Here is a 22,584-nt window from a genome sequence, read left to right as displayed (position 1 = left end):
TTAAATTGCAAGCGAAAGGAATTAGATGAAGTGATGCAATTGATTGGACACCAAAAATGATACAAATGGATGATACTGAAGGAAAACACATGTAATGATAGGTGAAACTTCTGTGGATTAGGTAATTTAAAAAATCCTCTTTGTAAGGCTGCACACAGATATTTAAACAATCTTAGTCAACAATCTGACACTTGCTGCCTAAGGTATAAACTGAAATAAGCAGTTTTCTTATTTTCCGCTGTATTCACAGCAATCAAATAATTATAATAACTCCAAGGCTGACAACATATTATTAAAGGGTAGAAATCTGACTGGTGAGATTTCCTTAGAGGTCAGATAAAATATTGAATTACTTTAAGTTTTAGATGATAGAAAGAAAAGTAAGACTGTGTAAAACAGGCAACATTTTACTGAGGCTTTTTAAAACTACTGATTATGGAGCTGAGCACAAGCTAAATCACATATTCATGAAACCTGGCATATACTCAGCATTTAACAGAAAACAGACACTGAACAGTCTTAAGATTTAATGATGGACCAACCACATGCAAACATTTTTAAAAAGACCTAATATCTTTTAAAGTGCAAAAGTATCAGAATATACCTTGATATTTACTCCCCTACACCTCATCACTCATTGAAAAGTCTAGAGGGATGGAATTCTTGGAAAGGAAGAAAGACAGCAAGAAGGAATAATTCCCAGCCTTGTTCTTCATTTATCTTCCCCCCTATACTCACTAATGCCAATCCCAGTTACACATCTTTAGTAAATGACGAACAATATCTTTAGAAATTTTAGATGTGATTAATATTTTATATATGGAACTATAGTCTCATCATCACCATTACTAATGTCTTTAGAATGTATACTCTCTCTATTGTGGATTTCAGTTTCCACATCTGCAAAATATTTTAAAAATACTTTTCTCCTTGGAATGCTTTGGTCAAATTAAGTGTGTTAAGAAATTCTAATATGTAAATAAATTCTGATCAGCTGCTCTGATTGAACCAGAGGTTGGAGGTCAAGTCCTCACTCATCCTTGGTCCTCAAGGTGTCCCCTGGGGTATCATGAAGGCTTTAAGATTACAAGTTTAACAATCAATGTTTTAAATTTTTGGACACCCTCTAAAGCAGTGATTCTCAACCCTTCTAATGCCGCGACCCTTTAATACAGTTCCTCATGTTGTGGTGACCCCCAACCATAAAATTATTTTCGTTGCTACTACATAACTGTAATTTTGCTACTGTTTTGAATCGTAATGTAAATATCTGTGTTTTCCGATGGTCTTAGGTGACCCTGCTAGCGGTTCTCAACCTGTGGGTCGGAACCCACAGGTTGAGAACCGCTGCTGTAGAGCCTAAGACCATCGGAAAACACAGATATTTCATTACGATTCAAAACAGTAGCAAAATTACAGTTATGTAGTAGCAACGAAAATAATTTTATGGTTGGGGGTCACCACAACATGAGGAACTGTATTAAAGGGTTGCAGCATTAGAAAGGTTGAGAACCACTGCTCTAAAGTCTCAAACTTCCCAAATGTAAGTATTTGTTACCTACAGAAAGGACTTAAGTGATGTTAGGAACAAGACCCTACTTATATTTACAATCAATGTAAAAATAAATATCTGGATATTTGACTCAGAGCTTCCATGTAACAAAGTAAAAAAGAAAAAGAAAGGTATAGAGTACCTTGCTTTTTTTGTCTAATAAATATCTAAAAATGATTGATTTATTAATTGGATCTTTTTAATAAGGTTAGTTAGCATTATAACAGCTCTCTTCAAGTGTGATTTCATAATAATATGGAGCTCTCCTAGACATATGGCATTTTCTTTTATTATCCATCAAGGCTGAGCTTATACAACTGAATCTTAAATTTCAGAAACAGAAAGCATTAGTGAGAAAAATAAGTTAAATATAAAAATATTGCTTTCTCATCAGTTAGCTTGATCTATAGGAATTATGATTCACATGTTTCTTCAGTCTGCAGGCTGACGCTCTATCCACTGAGCTAAACCAGCTAGGACATGATTCTCATGTTCCTTAAACTGAAGTCAATTTACAAATGTTAATCATTTCAATCTTCAGTCATAAACAGAGTATACTAAAAGGTGAATGAAGTACGTATGCTCTGTATTGCGGTTTAAAAGAAGATGGCATGTTTTATCTGCACAGTGTCCAGGAAAAAGGATTGGCATGCCATCGTGAAATAAAGGAAACCTGACCTGCCTGAAGGGAGGATGAGCACCTGTGTCTAGTGGTATACAAAAGGGATTCCTCCAGTTGGGGACCATGGTTTCTCTTTAAAAACACAAACAAAAACAAAAAACTGCTTTTAGCACGTATAAATGCCCAGATAATTACTCCGTTGAGACAGCAACTTTCAGAGATCATCTTTATAGCAGAGTACCTTCCAGAAATCAACATAGAGATGGTTGTGTCCTGGGCAATTTTAAGTATTGGTTGTCACTTAGTCTATAATTTTTACCTTAACTAAATTTAAGAATCACTCCATATAACATGGATGTCACTGTCTTTATGTGTCTTTCAGGATATGTTTATATACAAATTGACTTTGGAAAAAAATAATTTAATGGGTCTATCTGAAAGTTGTAAAATATCTAGAATATTTTACTTTTGGTATAGTTTATCTATTTCTTAATTATTTTTTAAATATATTTTTTATTTCAGAGAGGAAGGAAGAGAGAGAGAGAGATGGAAACATCAATGAAGAGAGAGAATCATTGATTGGCTCCCTCCTGTATGCCCTCTACTGGGGATCCAGCCCACAGCCTGGGCATGTGCCCTAATGGGGAATCAAACTGTGATCTCCTGGTTCATAAGTGTATGCTCAAACACTGAGCCACACCGGCTGGGCAAAAAATTGTGAAAAAAGAGAAAAGTAAATATCATCTAGGCATGAACACTGTTAACATTTTCATGGACATGTTTTAAAAATCTTTTGAAACAGACAGCTATCCTTTAAGAAATGAAATTGGATATTTCATAGGGCTTTTTACCTGTTTCTTCTCATCTATACTAATAAAAGAGTAATATGCTAATTAGACCGGGAGACCTTCTGGAGACCTTCCGACGTCCTTCTGGACAAAGCTGGGGGCTTAGCCGGTCTGCAGACTGCCTCCAAACGGCCCTCAGCCCCTCACCCAGGCTGGCCACACCCCCCAGTGGGGACCCCCACCCCAATTGGGGTGTGGCTGGCCTGCAAACTGCTCTAGGCCCCTCGCCCAGGCTGGCCCCACCCCCCAAGGGAACCACCCTTATCCAGGACCCCCTTCAGACCAGACCATCCGGCCCCCACCTGTGCACCAGGCCTCTATTTATACTAATAAAAGGGTAATATGCTAATTAGACCAGACATCCTTCTGGACAAAACCATGGTTGCAGGGCCAGGGCAGAGGCAATTAGGGGTGATCAGGCTGGCAGGAGAGAACAGTTAGGGGATCAGGCCAGCGGGGGAGGGCAGTTAGGGGGATTAGGGCCACAGGGGAGAGCAGTTAGGGGTTCAGGTAGGCAGGCAGGCTAGCGGTTAGGAGCCAGCAGTCCTGTATTGTGAAAGGGATGTCCGACTGCCAGTTTAGGCCCGATCCCCGGGATCAGGCCTAAACTGGCAGTCGGACATATCACAAGGGGTCCTGTATAAGAGAGGGTGCAGGTTGGGGTGAGGGACACCCTCCTCCTGTGCACGAATTTTTGTGCACCAGGCCTCTAGTATAATCTACACTAATAAAAGAGAAAGATGCAAATTGACCATACCTTCGCGATGCCCACCAGCCAATCAGGAGTGAGTATGCAATTTAACCCAACAATGATGGCGGGTTAATTTGCATGCATAGGCACCAAGCAGCAGGGGGCAGGATGCTTGCATCGTCGCCATGGCGACAATGCAGGCATTCCGCATGGCCCCAGCTGCTCCGGGCCTCTGGGCAGCGTGGAAAGGCGGAAAGGCGGCTCCAGCCGGAGCAAAGGTTGTGCCGGCAGCCAGGGGAAGGAAGGCCCATTCTTGCACGAATCTTCATGCATCGGGCCTCTAGTCTATTATTAAATCTTTCTGAATAAATTTAATATTTTAAATATATAATTATTACATGGATATGTCATAATTTAAAAACACATACAAATTTACCTCTTGTAGCACCTTTGAAGTCTTTTGCTTTTTTTCTATTAAAATAATGTTGTCATAAACAGTCTTTTATAGTAATCTTTGTTCACTTCTTTATTTCCTTAGGAAGAATACTAGATTAAAGTGTATGTACATTACACATGTCTAATTGGCCTCCTGAAAGTTTGTATTATTACAGGGGCCTTAGCTCATTTTTATCAACATACATGTTAGAGAAGAAGAACTAATACTGTTGTGATTCAGCAGAAATATGTATATCATGTATTTAGGGAGTGTTTGGCCAGAGTTACTGGATTAAATTGAAGTCAAAGTTCTTATTTGAGTTTAAGTGCCTTCTACAGTCGAATATTCACTGAAATCCTCCTTTGTCTAAAAGCAAGTTAGAACTGGCTGGGCAAAGCACTTAGACATGAGGCAAAAAATGCTTAGAGGAATCACCGATCATGGACATAACATTTTTAAAAAGTTAGAAAGCTTGTCTAATTATATGTTATTATAAAAAATAATTTAAAATAGAAGTCTAATCTCCCAACCAATATTTGATTCTGATTTTTTTGTTTCCTAATATAGCAAACATAATTCTAAAATAAATCAAAAGGAACAATAGCATTCGGGAGCATTAGAAATGACAGTTAGGTACTATGTATAACATTGAAATACCGGAAGCCTGAGCCAGCCCTTTATTTAATTTAAGACAAGTTGGCTAAAGAGGAGTAGATTATTGTCTGATATATAAGAAGTTGTTTGTTATTAGAAAATCACTGACACAAATTTGTTTCCCATTTTGTTAAGAACAAGATAAGTTTCATATTATCCATTATTCTAGAATTTTTTTTGAATAGGTCTATAAGAGAAAGGGGACTCTAAGAGCCTTATGATTCTATTTTTAAAAGACCAACAAAAAAGAATGGAAAGATATGAGCATTTTCTCATTTAAATGATACATAAAGAGGAAGATCTTACTCAGTTCTGGATTAAAGATGCTGGTCATTTTCTTCCCATCACCAGAGCTGCTGATGGGGAGCACTGACCTCAGGCTTTCTCCTTCCCATTATCTGCAGCTATGTCACTTTTCCATTTCTAAAAGAAGCGCTTAACATATTATATGAAATTACGACAAAGGTTTTGCAGTTACTACTTTAAAAAATTATTATATACATATTCATGTGATTTTTTGAAAACTCTTGAATTTCAGTGTTACTGCAGTTTGTATAAGCTTCAACATAAATGCTTATTTATTTGAGAGTATAATATATTATAAGATGTAAATCCTTTTAATGTGAGGAAGACTGATGGTCATGTTTTCATCATTCTTCCTACCTTTCTCTTCCATGAGTATCTTTGACAAAGAGTATGATGATTTATTTTTATGTAAGAGCAAGTTATACATTGTGCAAGTATTGATTTTGTAAATTGGTTAAATCAGGATGATTGTTTAGAAATATTTTATGCATTAATAGTCTTCAAAAATTATCAGACCACTTACACAAATATGATCACCTATCCGATTATGCCTGCAATATATATTTGAAAATATATCAAACACTGTAGAATTAATTCTTATAATGCAATAATGAATTCCAAATCCTTAAATTACAGCCTATTCAGAAGATGTATTAGATAAATAAATCTTGTAAAGCTTCTTTACAAAGCATGTGCTACTATGAAAAGACATTTTGAATTGAGTTGTGGTGGCAAAGTTAGAGAATGTATTCCAGAGCCAGACTGCAAGGCCTTATGCCGGTTACTTTTCTGGTCTGACCTCAGTTTCCTTATTTGTAAAATGGGGATTGATAATAATAATATATAGAGTTGTTGAAAGGATTGGTGAGTTAGTTCATGTAAAGTGCTTACAACAGGGCCCTTTTCAGGCAAATCCCACAAAAGTGCTGGCTGTCATTATTATATAGGTGAGAGTGATTGCAACATTAACTGTGGAATGCCTGAACATTACTGGGCACTGGGTCAGGCGCTTTACTTACATACAACTTCAAATCCTCACAACAACCTTTCAAGAAAAATATTATACATATTTTTTAGATGAAACTGAAGTCCAGAGGCTAATATGACAAGGTCACATTACCAGCATCTGTCACAGTCATGATTCAAGCTCTGATCTGTTTGGCTCCAAAGCCTGACCTCTTTCTGCTAAACCATGTGGTAGTCATAATCATTTTTGTATCATAAAATTATTTGAGAATTGGAGAATAATTTACAAGTGCATAGCATATATTGAATATTAAAATATCTATATTATTTACAATAGAAAATATTCAGAGAAAGTAGTAATCTTATATTTTTCTTTTCTACTATATTTCCTACAAATAGCTGTTAATATATAAATTATTACAAAGAAAATTATCACTGCTACCTAATACACTTGAGTATATTCATTTTTAAAAACCGAGCTATTTCACGGATATTATATAATTTAATCAAACCGGGAGCAAATTTTTCCTGCCTTTTTTCTTTTCTGGTTACTACTTTTTGCTGAAGGAAGTTTGTAATCATTTAGTATTAATCAGAATGCTATATGCAAAGCACAACATAGGGAGTATAATCAAGTTCCTATAAATATCAGTTTGACATATTGAAGGACTGACTTCATCAGAAATTATTTTTTACAAAATGAACAACTTTATAATAAAAATAAGCATCCTAAGACATGTTCTTAGAGGAAATTCAAATGTTTTAAATCTCACCTCAGAGAAACAGCCATTATTAATATTCTGATTCAGATCTTTCTAGACACAGACATATAGAATTTTATACAAATAGAATCATCTATATATATAAAAAGCCAGTGACCTGAACACTGTAACGACCAGATGACTGGTCACTATGACGTCCACTATGGCCAGCGAACCGGTCCGATCAGGGGCTGGGGCCAGCTGGCCAACCTCCCGCGGCCCCTCTCCCCGGCCGGCCCCATTTGTGGGTTGTTTATTTATTTATTTTAAAAATCTTTATTGTTGAAAGTATTACATATCCCTGATCATCCCCCACACCCCAATAGGGGGCAGGGTTGGCCGGCTAACCACCTGTGGCCCCTCCCAACGGCTGGTCCCACCCGCGATCAGCCCCCGTCACCCCAGTTGGCCTACGGCCCCTCCCCCCAGCCAGCTCTGCCCCCAATCAGCCCCCCCACACCAATCGGGGGTGGGGCTGGCCGGCCAACCTCCTATGGCCCCTCCCCCAGCTCCACTTGGGGGTGGGGCCAGCCAGCCCATCACCCACAGCCCCTCCCCATGGTCAGCCCCACCCCCAATTGGTCCCCCCACCCTGGGGCCCGCTGGCCAATTGCCTGCAGCCCCTTCCCCCAGCCTGCCCAGCCCTGATCGGGCCCGATCAGGGGCAGGCCAACCGGCCAACCTCCCGCCGTCTCCTCCCGACAGGTCCAGCCCCAATCCGCTGATTGGGGCCGGGCTGGCTGGACCCCACTTATGCACGAATTTGTGCTCTGGGCCTCTAGTAATATACACTGAGTGGCCAGATTATTATGATCTCTGAATGCATAATAATATGGCCACTCAGTGTGTGTGTGTGTGTTTTTGTGTGTGTGTGTATGTGTGTGTGTGTGTATGTATATATATATATTAATTAGAGGCCTGGTGCATGAATTCGTGCATGGGTGGGCTCTGGCCAGCCTGGCCAGTGGGAGGGGACATGGGCAGTTGGCCAGCCTGCCTGCTGGTCGAACTCCTGGTCGAGGGAACAATTTGCATATTAGCCTTTTATTATATATGATATACATTGAGTGGCCAGATTATTATGCATTCAGAGATCATAATAATCTGGCCACTCAGTGTATATATAGTATATATATATTTTTAAGTTTTTCCATATCAGCACACATAAATCATATTATTTTTAATTGTTGACTAGTGTTTTTCTGGTTTTCATTATAGATAAAAAGTGCCGATGAACATCATACAGAGTTGTTGCACTTATTTTGAATTTAACAATGTCTATCCTTTGTGTATGTCACTCGTTTCATTTATATTTCCTGGGCAAGAGTATCCATTATTATGGCAGATTACCACAAGAGAAATCCTCTTAACTCAATTTTGGGGCTCTTCTTCCCTCTCCCTATGCATCTGATTTCTTATGAAACAAATTGAAGCTCTGCCTGTTACCCCCTCTTTTGTGATTCACAGTCTCTCTTTCATTGGCACATGAAAGTTTGTGGAACTCTCCACAGTGAAATCAGGTTCCTAATAGGGATGGAAGCAGCACACTCTGGAACTGCCTTGTAATATGAAGAGAGATAAGAGGCGAAGGGATGAAGGGATGGGGGTATACCTTAATTAATAGATTAATAAATTTAGAGATGGAAGACTTACCAAAGATCTTCAAACCGCTCACTTTTAAAATAACAAAATGCAAGTAAGAATGGATGACTTTCTCCAAAGCACCCAGCTGGCTTCTGGTAGAGAGTGCGAGGAAGGGGCCCTGTTTTCTGATCTTTCCACAATCGCTCGTTCTGGACCCAACACCATGTCCAGTTTTTGGTCTTCTTCCTCATCCAGCCCACAGGAGAAATCCGTTATACAATAGAAATAGAAGCAGAACAGAAATAAGGGTAAAGTCATGAATTTAATTGTGTTAATGAAAACAATAATATTAGTGGTTTTTGTCTGTTAGATTAAAAATTTGAAATGTTTATTGGAGGCTGCCAGCCTTTGGAAGTCAGTTTCTTCAAATAAAAGTTTAGTGAGAAAGGAATGAAAACTAAGTGTAGTTTCTGATATGAAAAATTTGAGTTCAGTAAAGAGAAAATAAGGTTATTTTATTATTATTACATATAATATCAGTCATTCAGTGTAATAGGATAATGGATACATCATTAATTTGAGCAAGTAGTATTTCTGTTTTTATGATACAGACAGGTCCTTACATATGTACATGAAATGATGTTTGAATTTGTACTATAAAACAGGCAAAGGAATTCAGATCCTTAGAAAATAAGGTTATATCACCACAAAATATCAAGAAGATATATCATCAAGACCAAGACTATTAAATTAAAAAAATATTTGTGGATAAAAATGGTTTAATATGTGGGATTTGTGAAAAGAAATACATAAGGTAAGCATATCATGAGTAAAGAAATTAAACCATGCCCTAGCTGGTTTGGCTTAGTGGATAGAGGGACTGAAGGGTCCTGGGTTAGATTCCAGTCAAGGGCACATGCCCGGATTGCAGGCTTGATACCCAGTAGAGGGCATACAGGAGGCAGCCAATCAATGATTCTCTCTCATCATTGATGTTTCTATCTCTCTCTCCCTCGCCTTCCTCTCTGAAATCAATATATATATACTAGAGGCCTAGTGCATGAATTTGTGCACCAGTGGGGGTCCGTCAGCCTGGCCTGCAGGATCGGGCCAAAACCGGCTCTCCTACATCCCCCGAGGGGTCCTGGATTGTGAGAGGGTGCAGGCAAGGCCTAGGGACTCCTCTGGTGCACAATCGGGGCCAGGGAGGGACACAGGAGGTTGGCCAGCCGGGGAGGGACTGCAGGAGGGCCCCAGGGAGTGTCTGGCCCATCTCGCTCAGTCCTGATCAGCCAGACGCCAGCAGCAAGCTAACCTACCAGTTGGAGCGTCTGCCCCTTGGTGGTCAGTGCATGTCATAGTGACTGGTCGACCGGTCGACTGTCTGCCCCCTGATGGTCAGTGCATGTCATAGCGAGCAGTTGAGCGGCCTTAGCATATCATGAGCATATTACACTTTGATTGGTTGAACAGACAACCAGATGACCAGACACAGTATATTAGGCTTTTATTATCCTATATAATAAAAGGCTAATATGCAAATAGACCGAATGGCAGAACAACCAAACAACCAAACAACCCAACAACGGGTCACTATGACATGTGCTGACCACCAGGGGGCGTGTGTGGAACATGGCGAGCGTTGGCCATGGTGGGATGGTGGAGCAGGTGAGTGGGGGCGCCAGACCAAGGTGGCGTGCCGGTAGCTGTCATTGGGGTGAGCCTCTGGTTGTTACTGAAAATTCTTTGCTCCTGTGTGCTGCGGTCCTGCCCAGCACTTGCACCTGCTGCCGGCTCTGGCCCTGCTTACACCCGCTGCTGGTCCTGATCATTCAGTGCCATCAGCGGGTGCAAGCGATGGCTGCCAGCCATGATCGCCCCTGAGGGCTTCTCCACCTCCCCCTGCTCCTGAGGGGTGATTGGGGCTGCAGCTGTTGCTCACACCTGCTGCTGGCGCCAGCCCCAATCGCTCCACGCCATCAACGGGTGCGAGTGGGGCCAGGGCCGTTAGCTTGTGGGAGCGGCAGTGGCGGGAGTGGGGCTGCTGGCAGACAGGGGACCAGGGGCCGTGGTGGGAGGGGCAGGGCGGAGGTGCAGAGGATGGGCCGAGACCTGCTCCTGTGCCTACCACAGCCTCGCGCCCCACAGTTCCTTTCAAGGTGCATGAATTCGTGCACTGGGCCCCTAGTATGGAATAAAAAAGAACAGTCATCTCTTAAAAAAAAAAGAAATTAAACCATTACATAGAATGTTAGAGCTATTTTATTAGCTAAATGTTTAATGAGCCAATAGTAAATATTCCAGTCATCTTTATTTATTTCAAAGTGGAAATATCAATTCAGAAATTATAATTTTAATGCTGATTGTACTCTACCTTAAAAAAATTGATACAATTTATTCATCTTTAGCATGTGCCAGTATTTTAGTTATTTGTTGCTGCATAAAAAAACACCTCAAAACTTAGTTTCTTATAACAACAATATCTTATTATTTCTTACTAGAGGCCCGATGCACAAAATTCTTGCAAGGGGCTCGGCCCTCACAGCCCTGGCTGCCTGGGTCCTCACAGCCCTGCAGCCCCGCCCACTGGTAGTTTTGGAAGGTTATTCAGCAGTCTGGTCTAATTAGCACATTAGCTCTTTATTATATAGGATGATTTCTGTGGGTTAACTGGACTAAACTGGTCAGTTTTTCTGCCTATCATGATTTCTGCTGGGGCTGGTACATCTGAAGTGGCTTCTTCATGCACATGTCAGGCATCTCTGCTAGGATGGCCAGAGCAGTCAGAGGGAGGGGGGGGGGGTCCTGGATAAAAGAAGGTGAAGAGATTAGCCAAAGAACACATATGCATAGCCCATGGACACAGACAATAGGTGGTGAAGGATAGGGGAGGGGGCATTGGTTAGAAGTGGGCAAATGTGGGGGGGGATATTTGGACATCTGTAATAGTGTCAACAATAAAAATACAATACTTAATTTTTGAAAGACACATTTTTACTTTGAGCACTTTAGATTACCTGTGTAATGTTTATGAACATTAAAAAAATCCAAACTGTTCTTACTATATTAAAGATAAAGATCTTTAAGGTTTAGTGCCTATGTAAGCAATTAGATGCTATTAACAAGAAAATATATTAACCTTTGGAATATTTTAACATTTGGAATATTTTTGTAAACATTTATTAAAATAGGATTATCATTATGATACTATTTGCCATAGAACAAAATTCTATCTTAGGCTTGTCTTTGCTGAATGTTATATTATAGGCTTTAGATATTGAGTCATCTCATTGTAAGAGACTTTTAATTAAGGCAATAACATTACAGATTCCAAGAATAGCCCTATAGCAGGGTTACAATAATACATACACATGTGCATATAAATACTAATGGATTATATACAAGTCTACATGTATATACAATTATTTATAAGGATATCATGGCTGATTTGTGGGTTATTTATTTATTTATTTTAAAAATCTTTATTGTTGAAAGTATTATATATGTCCCCTTCTTTCCCCCATTGACCCCCTCCAATCCACCCTCACCCTCTGCCCCAGGCCCTCACAACCCCTGATTTGTGGTTTTGTTTTTTTAAAACACTCTGTTAAGGCATTGAAAGTTGGTTAAATCTTGGCCATGGACTATTCTTGTTCTAGATTGCTGGGTGGGAATGAACTGGCACATATTCATTCCTTCTCTTGGTAAACTTTAAATTTAACATCCACTAGTTCCCAGAAACTATGTTGAGAATATTGTTGAATGACTATTACTGGAAAATTAATTCCTGTGTCTCTTAGCAACAATTTTTCAAAGGTATCACATTTGAACATTTATCATGAAGAAAGCTGGACTACATATATTTTCGTTTAAAACTTTGACCATGCTGCTGTTGACAAATCTGTATGTTTATAAAGCCAATGACTAGAAATCTCTTTCAGGTTGAATATTCATCCCTTCAACAATTTTTAAAATGACTCTACTTGTGCAAAAGTTTACATTTATATGTAGCCAAATTGCTCTTTTTGTTTATGATTTTCTCTATTGCCTTTAGAGATAAATATCATTTGTATTATCTCCTAAAGTTTTTATCGTTTGACTTTTTATACTTAACTCTTTAATTGTCTTAAATATTGCCTGAATTGGGTAATGACACATCCCTAGTAATGTTATAAAGAATAAGGATGTATGTACAGTGTGTCTAGAATTGAGCACTGTGCCAAGCTTGTATCTGGTGCACAGTACACTTTTTTTAATTCAACTTTGTTTCCTGCAGCCAGTCAGGGCACATACCCAATCAGTGTTCCAGAGGACAACATCTAACCTATTAAGGGGCCAATTTCTGATGCCAGAGCATTCACTGACAAGTAGAGGGGAAGGAGATTTAAGCAAATGACTCTAATTAATATAATTCTGGTGGGGCAAGAAGACAGGAACTTTCAAAGGAGGCAGTCCTTATGGTGCTTCCTGAGAGATTAATTAAAGTTTATAAAATGAATGAGAGGGAAATGATTCTCCATAAAGAAGGGAAGTGTCTGAGACAGTCTGATGTGTTAAGGACTTCTCAGAATCACAGTGGAGTGCCAACACAGCTGACAGGAGTGGAGGGTGGAAGGAAGACTCACACCACATAAAGAAAGGACAGGCAAACCATGCTGAGTATTTTGGTCTCTCACTAGTTTTCCCGTGTATGTAAGTGTTCAAGTAGCATGGTCATTCCAAATTTTTTACATTTTCATTTCTACAAGTTTTAGAACATGTGTAAAATTTCTCTCTGGTAGTTTTGTGTCCAAACAATTAGCTGTCCTAAATGCTCCAGATTATTCCCAAATCAATTGACTATATAATTTCTGGTAATACTCAGATCTTTGGGTTGAAAAAGTTTGCCTGAGTGTCCCCATTGATATTTTCATTTAGGTATGGGTCAGTTTCCTTAAATATTTGGAGAGACCTTTGTAGTATAGTCATGGGATAGCATTGTGGCTTTGGACATAGGGCTATGCCATAAAATTACCTTTGCTCTGAAACAGAAAAGCTGTTTTGAACTATACCAAGATCTTTTTGTTTTTTTTTTACCCACAGGTTTTACAAACGTATTTGGTACCCTTAGTATTTTGTACCCTTGGCCAATCATAAAGTTTGTTAAAATCCTAAAGCTAATATTCCAAGGCATTACTTGAGCATTATCAGAATATTTGGTACCTCATCTAATTTGTTCCCCTTCACAGATAGAATTAGGCAGTCTTCATTTTTAATATCTATCTATCTATCATGAATAAAGAATAGATTTATATGTACATAGTCTCTGAGGATTATCTGTTATACAGTTGCCTTAAGATAACATGATTCACTGCTCCAATTGAATCTAGTTTGAGAATGAAACTGGAGCCTCCTTATTTATCATTTATATAGATTGGTTTCCTTGATCTCTGAGGATCTTTCTAGAAATATAACTCTGGCATTCAGGTAGGCACGGCTGATACACTGAATTAGGATGGGGGGATATTGGAAAGGTCAAATATTAACAATGAACTCCAGGGTGCCTAAGAGAGAATACAAGCTACAGGCAGAAAGTTTGGAAGAAGGAGCTGTACTGCCACAAGAATGACTGTGGGGAGGAGGAGTTCTGGGGATAGACTTATTGCTGTTATTTGAAGCATTTCCAACCCAACTATTCCTCTTCCTAGAGAAGAAAGCCTATGAACATGTACAAATAAATGAGCTACCTCTAAAAGAACCCAATTAAGGAAGAGAGAATCATTTCATTTCTCATTTCTTGGTAGAGATGATCAGGTCTTAAGCAGAGTAGTAGGCCAGCATCAGTGGTATGGGTAGCTGCCTGAGCATTGTATTTGAAAATAGTGGTCTTCAATAAACAATAGTGAGAATGCTGCAAATTGAACTTGCCTGATTTGTGACTAAGGTGTTGGGGACTGCTCCTTAGGGACTCTTAAATAATTGAGAACTGAGATGAGAGGTATATTAAAGCTGTGATAACTGAGGTTGCAGATTGGTGTTAACTAATTTGTAACCCTGTGCTGATGAGGCCTTGGAATATTTGAGTTACACACTAATTTGACACTATTTTGACAAATGTCAATTGCAGTTTCAGATTATGGCTAGGCTAGATATTAACCAAACTGTATAAATCAGGCAAGATTTACTTATCTAAAGAAGTGCTTCCCAACTATCTTTACATCCTAGAATGCATAGAAGATGATGTATTTGTTTGTATTTACCCAGGGGTAAAATGGAGGAGTTTTGGAAAGGAACCTATAAGAGGCTTGGCAAATTTTTTTTTAATGTTATATAATTAAGGATAAATAAATACAAAATATTAGAGAGCATAAAAATTGAATATATGTAAAACTTTCAAATAAATCATTTATAAAAAAATTAATAAACTTGACTTGCTTTAGTGAACACAATTTCTGTTCAAGACATTTAATGTGAATCTCTTCAATACTTGACATTTTTGTAGCATAGATAAGAAACTTTGTTTTAAAACTCTTATTTTTACAACAAACCCAAATTTTTAACAACTAAAGTAAATATTTAAAGGACCCTATAGCTCTTCTTTTTCTTTCAATGTCAGATATAAAGCTAAATTTTTTTGTGGTGAATTCAAATGCATTTCAATTCCAATTGTGCTTTTTTATATTAAAAATTTCAAAACAATAATTAAGTTCTAATTGCAGAATGTACATGCATTATTACTCTGTAGTCAGCTTGAATGTCCCTAGATGGGCACAAACAGATGGAAGTATTGGAATATGGGAAGACAGAGATTAGGAGACAGGCTTGGAGCTACATTGGTCATGACTTCCCCCACTTCTTCTCTGAAAATTGAACACATCTCAGGGCTTTCTTCACTTCTTTTTTTTTTTTAAAGAACATTTATTAAGCAAATTACAGAGGTAGAAGAAGTAATTTAATTTTTATAAGAAATGGGCTTAACAAACAAGTTATGGCTGTAAAGGAAGAGCTCTTGGAGTTTAGGAGTGAGGAAGCTAATGGTATAGTGCCTGGGGCTGGGAGGGAAAGGCAAAGGCAGAGGTGTGCTCCCTGGAGGGAGAGCTCCTTTCTTCACTTACTGAGTGTGAACTCTTCTATCAGCTCCACAGGCCTGTTGAGCAACATGAGTGGTGATGTGGCTACCCCAGAATGCTAAGGCAGACATGCAGGTAATAAATCACTTCTCTGGGAAAGCTCATGATGCTATGAGGAGCAGTAGGTATAGCATGCTGTCACATCTTGTGTTCTCCATCTGTGGGTAGAGAATGAGCCTGATCCTAACTTCTGTCTAGAAAATTCTGGAAAATGCTTATTGAGATCAAAGCTATCTGATGGGGGAACTCCAGCCCCAAGACCTAAGTGGATTAATATTTCCACATCCTATATAATGGAAGTGTAGTATGCAAATTGTCCCCTCGACTGGGAGTTCTTCCGGGAGTTCGACCAGGGGGCAGGGCAGGCCAGGGGAAGGGAGGGAGGCCCTGGGAGAGAAGCCCTGGCGGTGGCAGGCGGCCAGGTGAAGGGAGGGAGTACCCGGTCGGCCACCACCAGCCACGAGGGACCCTACCCGTGCATGGAGGACCTCTAGTCTCTATATATAAAAGCCTAAGTGACCAGAACGACCAGTCGACTGGTCGCTATGATGCACACTGACCACCAGGGTGTAGACGCTTAACGCAGGAGCTGCCCCCCAGTGGGAAGTGTGCTCCCACAGAGGGAATGCCACTCAGCTGACCCACCTGTCCCGTAAGCCCACCAGCCCTGTGGCAGCCACTCCCTTAGTAGTCCTGCAGGTTCAATCTCCTGAGAATGGGCCAGGCACCGATGGACTGGCGCTGCCTACGTGATCCCAACAGTGCCACAGGCCTCCTGGAAGTCAGCCTCTGGCACTGAGGCCGCTTCCCCTCCCTAGATGCTCTGCAAGGAAGAAACAATATAAAAGCGGCCGCCAGGTGGCTCCCAACAACCGGCGCGAACGTCAGTGGGACGGATCCAGATCCCGGGCCTACAAGGGCATCCCACCACCCACCCAGAGGGCCGATCGCATCCTGGCCAGCCCCCCCTGCCCCCCCAAGACGGGCGCCAGACTCTGGGCTCATGGCTGGCAAGAGCCCCTGCGTCAGCATGAGCCTCTCCCTATCAGGACTGACTGGGCACGAGCCCACAGCAGGCACAGTGTAGCTGGGATGAGCGGGAGTGGCAGGCAGGAGCAGCAGGTGACATTGGACTGCTGATTTCAGCCCAATCCCCGCAGGCCATGCCGAGGGACCCCACCCGTGCATGAATTCCTGCACCGGGCCTTTAGTAAACCTATAAAACCACTGGATGCACACCGTTCACCAGTTGGACATCTCTGACATAGTCCTATAGAGGAGAGTAACACAGCAGTAATATCAGCAATAACCTCCGGTGACAGTTTGAGGTGTTTGTGTCTCCCCTCAAAAATTTCACATAATGGCAGATAATAGGTCTAGGTTAATAAGGATCAATTCATGACTTCTGGAAGCACAAATGCTTCCCTTATGACAAATCCTTAATTATAAGAAGTTAGAATTCTCTGTGATGCAACTTTGCTGGGATATGTGCTGGATATTTTTACGTCTGGGCACGGGTACATCATTAATCTCAGAACTAAGAGCATATAACATGCCGTGCACACTGTACTTGGCCCTGAATAAACTTTTTGTTCATCATTCTCAGGTTCCTAATAGGATTCAGATTGGGCCAAAAACATTTTTTTTCTGTGGAATTTGAGTAAGTGTCACTTACCAAGGTTTCTGGAACTCGTTTTAATCTGTCCTGAGACCAGCCATAAGGGCAATTTTGAAGCATATAATCTGTGCAATTTCTGGAAAATTTAAAAATATAACTGGCTAACGTAAAAGTTAATTGTGGGCAGTAAATGATAGAATTTTCTAGGCTCTGAAATTGAAAATATTTTTACTCTTTTATGGACACAATGAGAAGTGGGAGAAATATTCAATTGTGAAGATTGAGTTATCTTTTTTTCTTAATATTTAGGTACAGATTTAATGTAGTTTTAATTATTAAAATGAAGACAATTTTAAGAAGAATTTAGAAGCATGAGGTTATGTTAAATATGCATTTGTCTTTCCATGGAAATCCCTACTGACAGGACATTGGGGAACAGTATTCTCTGGGAAGACTTAAAATATGCTTTGTCAAATATCTTATAAATGTTGGTGTCTTGAATCTGAATGCAGCCAGGAGATGCTTCTGTCAACTGTAAATTTTAACATCACTGTTCTACAAAGTTGTCTTATGCCCTGAAGCCAAGACACATTCTGCTTCCTTGTCCCTCTGAACTTTCTGGGTTAATAAAAACTGTCATTATCACTGTTTCAGCAGCTGACTGCTATAAAAAACAGTGTTAGCAATGGATTACTTGAAAGGCATAGAGATATTTCAGAAATCTTAAGAGGAAATGTACTTCCTGGACTACTACAACCATATAGTCAGTTCATGTGGATCAATCCTAACTGGGCCCTCAGATGGCTGCCAGGCTCTGTGTCTTGGGAAACTTGAGGTCCGTTCTTCTTTGTACAAGTTTCTTATTCATTCTCACTTCAAAGACAGGAGTCATAAGGGAACCGCTAAAGAGTGCATGGCATTCTGCAACTACAATGTAGAACTATGTAGTTTCCCCGAAGTTGAAGGATCAAAGTGTGGGCTCTCTCTAACATCCTTCCCTAGCCCTTCTCTCTACCACGAGAGTAGATAGATTCTACAACCTGGGACTAGTCTGGGTCTTTGCTCTTCATTGGAAAGTGGTTTTGATTTTTGACTTTTGAAAGAGGTATATAGTTGAACGTTTTGTTAAGTGGTTTGGCTGTCATTGACTTACGTTTCCCATTTTGATAAGCGGGATTTTCCCTTTTATTTGCTCCTTTCCACATATTTGTCCTATACCTTCCAGAATTCTAGACAATTCTTTCTTTGGTTTCTTGAGAGTTTGGCAATGTTTCCTCTATCCAGTTTTCTCTTTTCCAATCCTTCAACCATGTGATCTTTATACATTCTTGGAGGACCACTAGCTAATACAATTAACCAATATATGATAATATATTAATGGAAGATCTGCTTGCTAGAAGGAAGGTATTTACTCATTTGTCTTCTTAATCATCATTTATCCAAGGGAAATTATTCTAATGGTGAGAATTTTAAATATGGTAAAGAGAGAACAATACTATGTCAGGATTCATATCCATTAGGCCAAACACATCAGATTTCACAGGGGTAATATGTATTCCCTCTAAAGATTTTTAGATAATAAACCTGAATATTAGAAGTAAACCTTCTTTGGTTCTACCCAAGTCATGAACTAAAAATATCTTGGGAATTTTAGGAAGCAAGAGGATTTGTACCTTCGAGGTGACTTTTATCTTTATGCTTTTATCTCAGAAAATACTGGTTAATATGCCTAAATTATTCCAATTTAATTTTACTGCAATTCTTTGAAAATTGCTATTTCATGTGTACTTTATATGTAACCTTGATTAATCAGAAGACAACAACTTATTGTTGAATCATGTCATATATATACTAGAGGTCTGGTGCATGAAATTGCACCAGGCCTGGCTGGTGATCAGGGCCGATCGGGGCCTTTTGGCTGCCGGCCGGGGCCTTCCTTCATTCTGTGCTGCCCTCTGGTGATCAGCACACGTCAGAGAGAGTGATAGAACTCCCGGTCTCCCAGTAAAACTTCTGAGGGGACACTTTGCATATTAGCCATACACACACACACACACACACACACACACACTGAGTGGCCAGATTATTATGATCTCTGAACGCATAATAACCTGGCCACTCAGTGTGTGTGTGTGTGTGTGTGTGTGTGTGTGTGTGTGTGTGTATATATTATTATTATTAGAGGCCCGGTGCATGAATTCGTGCATGGGTGGGGTCCGGCCACCCTGGCCAGGGGGAGGGGACATGGGCGGTTGGCTAGCCTGCCTGCTGGTCGAACTCTTGGTTGAGGGGACAATTTGCATGTTAGCCTTTTATTATATATGATATACACTGAGTGGCCAGATTATTATGCGTTCAGAGATCATAATAATCTGGCCATTTGGCCACTCAGTGTATATATTAGAGGCCCGGTGCATGAAATTTGTGCATGGCTGGGGGGTTTCTCAGCTCGGCCTGCACCCTCTCCAAACTGGGACCCCTCGGGGGATGTCCGACTGCCTCTCACAATTGGGACTGCTGGCTCCTAACTGCTCGCCTGCCTGCCTGCCTGATCGTCCTTAACCCCTCTGCCTTCCTGATCACCCCAACCACTTCTGCCTGCCTGATCGCCCCTAACTGCTGCCCTACTGGCCTGATTGCCCCTAACTGCTCCTCTGCTTGCCTGATCACCCCTAACCACCTTTGCCTCTCCCCGCACCTGGGACCCAGGATTCCCTCCTTCGGCTGGTTGTAGGCACCCAGGACCTGGGCTTCCCTCTCTCTGGATGGCCGCAGGCACCCAGGACCTGGACCGGCTTTGCCCGGGCCGGCTGCGGCCACAGGGGACTGTGAGTGGGTGGCTTTGCCCAGGCAGCAGCCACAGGTGCCCGGGACCATGGGCCGGGCAGCTTGCGCCTCTCCCGGGACGCAGGCGCAGGTGCAGGCGCAGCCGCTGGCGCCCAGGACCACGAGGCATCCGGCTTGTCTCTCTCCCGGGCCGCAGGCACAGGCACAGCTGCTGGCACCTGGGACTGTGTGGCGGGTGGCTTGTCCCTCTCCTGGGCCACAGGCACAGGCACAGCCACTGACACCCAGGACTGCGGGGTAGGTGGCTTGTCCCTCTCCTGGGCTGCAGCCTGACTGGTCCCCATTCCTCTCTCGCGAGCTCATTTGTGTCTGGCTTGTCCCCATTCCTCTCTCCCCAGTGTTGAGTGTCTGAGCTGTTATGGTGTGATGGCGTGAGGGCGTGATGACCATTTGCATATTAGCTCTTTATTATATATATATAATTTCAGAGAGGAAAGGGGAGGGAGAGAGAGATAGAAACATCAATGATGAGAGAGAATCATTGACCAGCTGCCTCCTGGGAATCAAGCCTGCAACCCAGAGATGTGCCCTGACTGGGAATCAAACCATGACCTCCTGGTTCATATGTTGACGCTCATCCACTGAACCACACCCGCCAGGCTTGTTGCAAATAAAAATACTAATATTTTAATTTTAGCATTCCATTTTGTTTTATTTGTTCAATGATTCTTTCTCTGGGTGGATATAGCAAAGCAAATTTAGATGGGGAAAGCCAATGTATAAGAGACAGTTTCTAACATAAAAGTCTTTGTAATCTAGTTGAGGATATGATACATACATGAAAAATTATAATAGAAAAGGACCATAAAATTTCAATAACTATAGTTTAGATATAAAGGGACCATCAGAATCTTTAATGCATTGTTTGTTTGTTTTTTACCTGGCTTCCTCAAAGTCTTCTCAGAGATTGCTTTCAGAGGTAGAGTTCAGGGAGGGGAGAGATAATGAAACCAACCTGCAGAGCACTACCCGTCTCCTTATACTTTAGCCACGGGAGCTCTACTTTCATCTATTTTACATACAATTTAGTTTGAACAAAGAATAGCAGGATTAAGTGTAAGGCTCACTAATTCAATATATTTCCTGTTGTTTTACAGATAAGGTAGATGCCTGCAGCCAAGATAGGTTATAGGACTGCCCTACCCTGACAAATTTGCAGCTAAGGGAAGGATTGAATCAGATTCTATTAATTTTCTAGCATTGCTCTAGTGAATGCCAGAGTTTTATATCAGACATAAAATATTTTATATAAATTCCACTTTATTTTAAAAATGCTTTATATAAATGTGATAGATATTAAAATGTAGAGTACTTTTCCCCCATCTAAAAAATTAGCATTTAATTTTTCACTCTCCTGGCTTTTTTTTTTTATCACAAATGGGATCTTTTATTAGGATTTTTTATTTGTCACCGTTAAATATCTGACTTTTAACCGGATTCTTGGACTAGGGGCTCCTATCCATCAGCTCGTTCAACATTGGCACCTGTCTGATCTCCAGTAGCTTTTCCAGAACTGCTACTTTCACAGTGGAGCTCCACCAGTTTTACCAGTTCAAATTTAGGCTTCTTCAGCATTTTGCCTTTTCTAACAAAGACATCATAGAGTGGGTAAATAGATTGCCAAGCCTTTTCTATGTGTTTTCCAGTGTTCTCTGGAATTAGTTTATTGACCACTTCTTTCAAGTCATTTGTCTGCACCTTTTGGGTCGTGATTTCTATCATCTTCTTCTGGATTTGGCGAACCTGCTGATGCTGAGCATAAGAGGTCTTCCAAATCTGATTGTTGGGTTTTCTAGCAAAACCAACACAGAATAGATGAAGCAAATAACTATCAGCAGTCTTGAAATCAACATGAACTTCAGTCATGGTCTGCCATTTTTGACCACAGAGCAAATTTTGTCATGGGTAAGATCCATGCCCTGGAAAGCAGTCAGGCAGTTTTTGCCTTGAACATCCTCAGTAATTAGCTTAAATTGTCTAAATGCAACGTCATTATTCTGCAGGTCAGCAAGGCTCACTTCAAAAATATGACCCTTGAGACCATCAGATGCAATTTTGGTTCCTTGAGTTCTAGTGTTTTCCTGACATTTCTTATATTGAATATAGCTGGTGTGTTCACATCATACCAATCTTTCTTAGAAAATGGATCTATCACTTCACTTTCTTCTTAACTCCCTTTCGGCCGCCTTTTGTAAGGCACATATTCTTGCCCAGCGCCATGATGCTGCTCAGAGAGCCAAAAGGGCGAAGACTCTCCTGGTTTCTTATGTATAAGTGATTTTTATATAGTTGGAATCATGCTATAGATGTATATTAGCATTTGTTTTTTAATCTATAGGTTATTTTTTTAAGTTGCCATAAGCTTCATAATTATAAATTTTACTTATTGTACGATGTCTTATTGAGTTGATATAGTGTACTTTATGTAATCATTTACATACTAGTCACCTGGTGCACGAAATTTGTGCACATTAAAAGGGAATGAATTAGAGGAAATACTTTAATATTGCTATTTGCCCTTTCTCTATAATAGAAGTGTCAGAGATGAAAGAAAATTAGTAAAATGTATATGAAAACCTTCCTCCTGTCA

The 22,584-nt window shown here is 40.5% G+C and overlaps 1 pseudogene across 1 annotated transcript; it reads right to left on the bottom strand.

Annotated features, from left to right (window-relative positions):
* Positions 1-21,422: 21,422 nt before the first annotated feature.
* LOC307105149 (small ribosomal subunit protein eS1-like) lies at positions 21,423-22,214 on the bottom strand (annotated as a pseudogene). The gene has a single exon. The product of its transcript is annotated as a small ribosomal subunit protein eS1-like (transcript).
* Positions 22,215-22,584: the final 370 nt, after the last annotated feature.

This window comes from Cnephaeus nilssonii (assembly GCF_951640355.1).
Source record: "Cnephaeus nilssonii genome assembly, chromosome: 9".
NCBI lineage: Eukaryota > Metazoa > Chordata > Mammalia > Chiroptera > Vespertilionidae > Cnephaeus > Cnephaeus nilssonii.
This window is presented reverse-complemented; position numbering and strand designations above follow the sequence as displayed.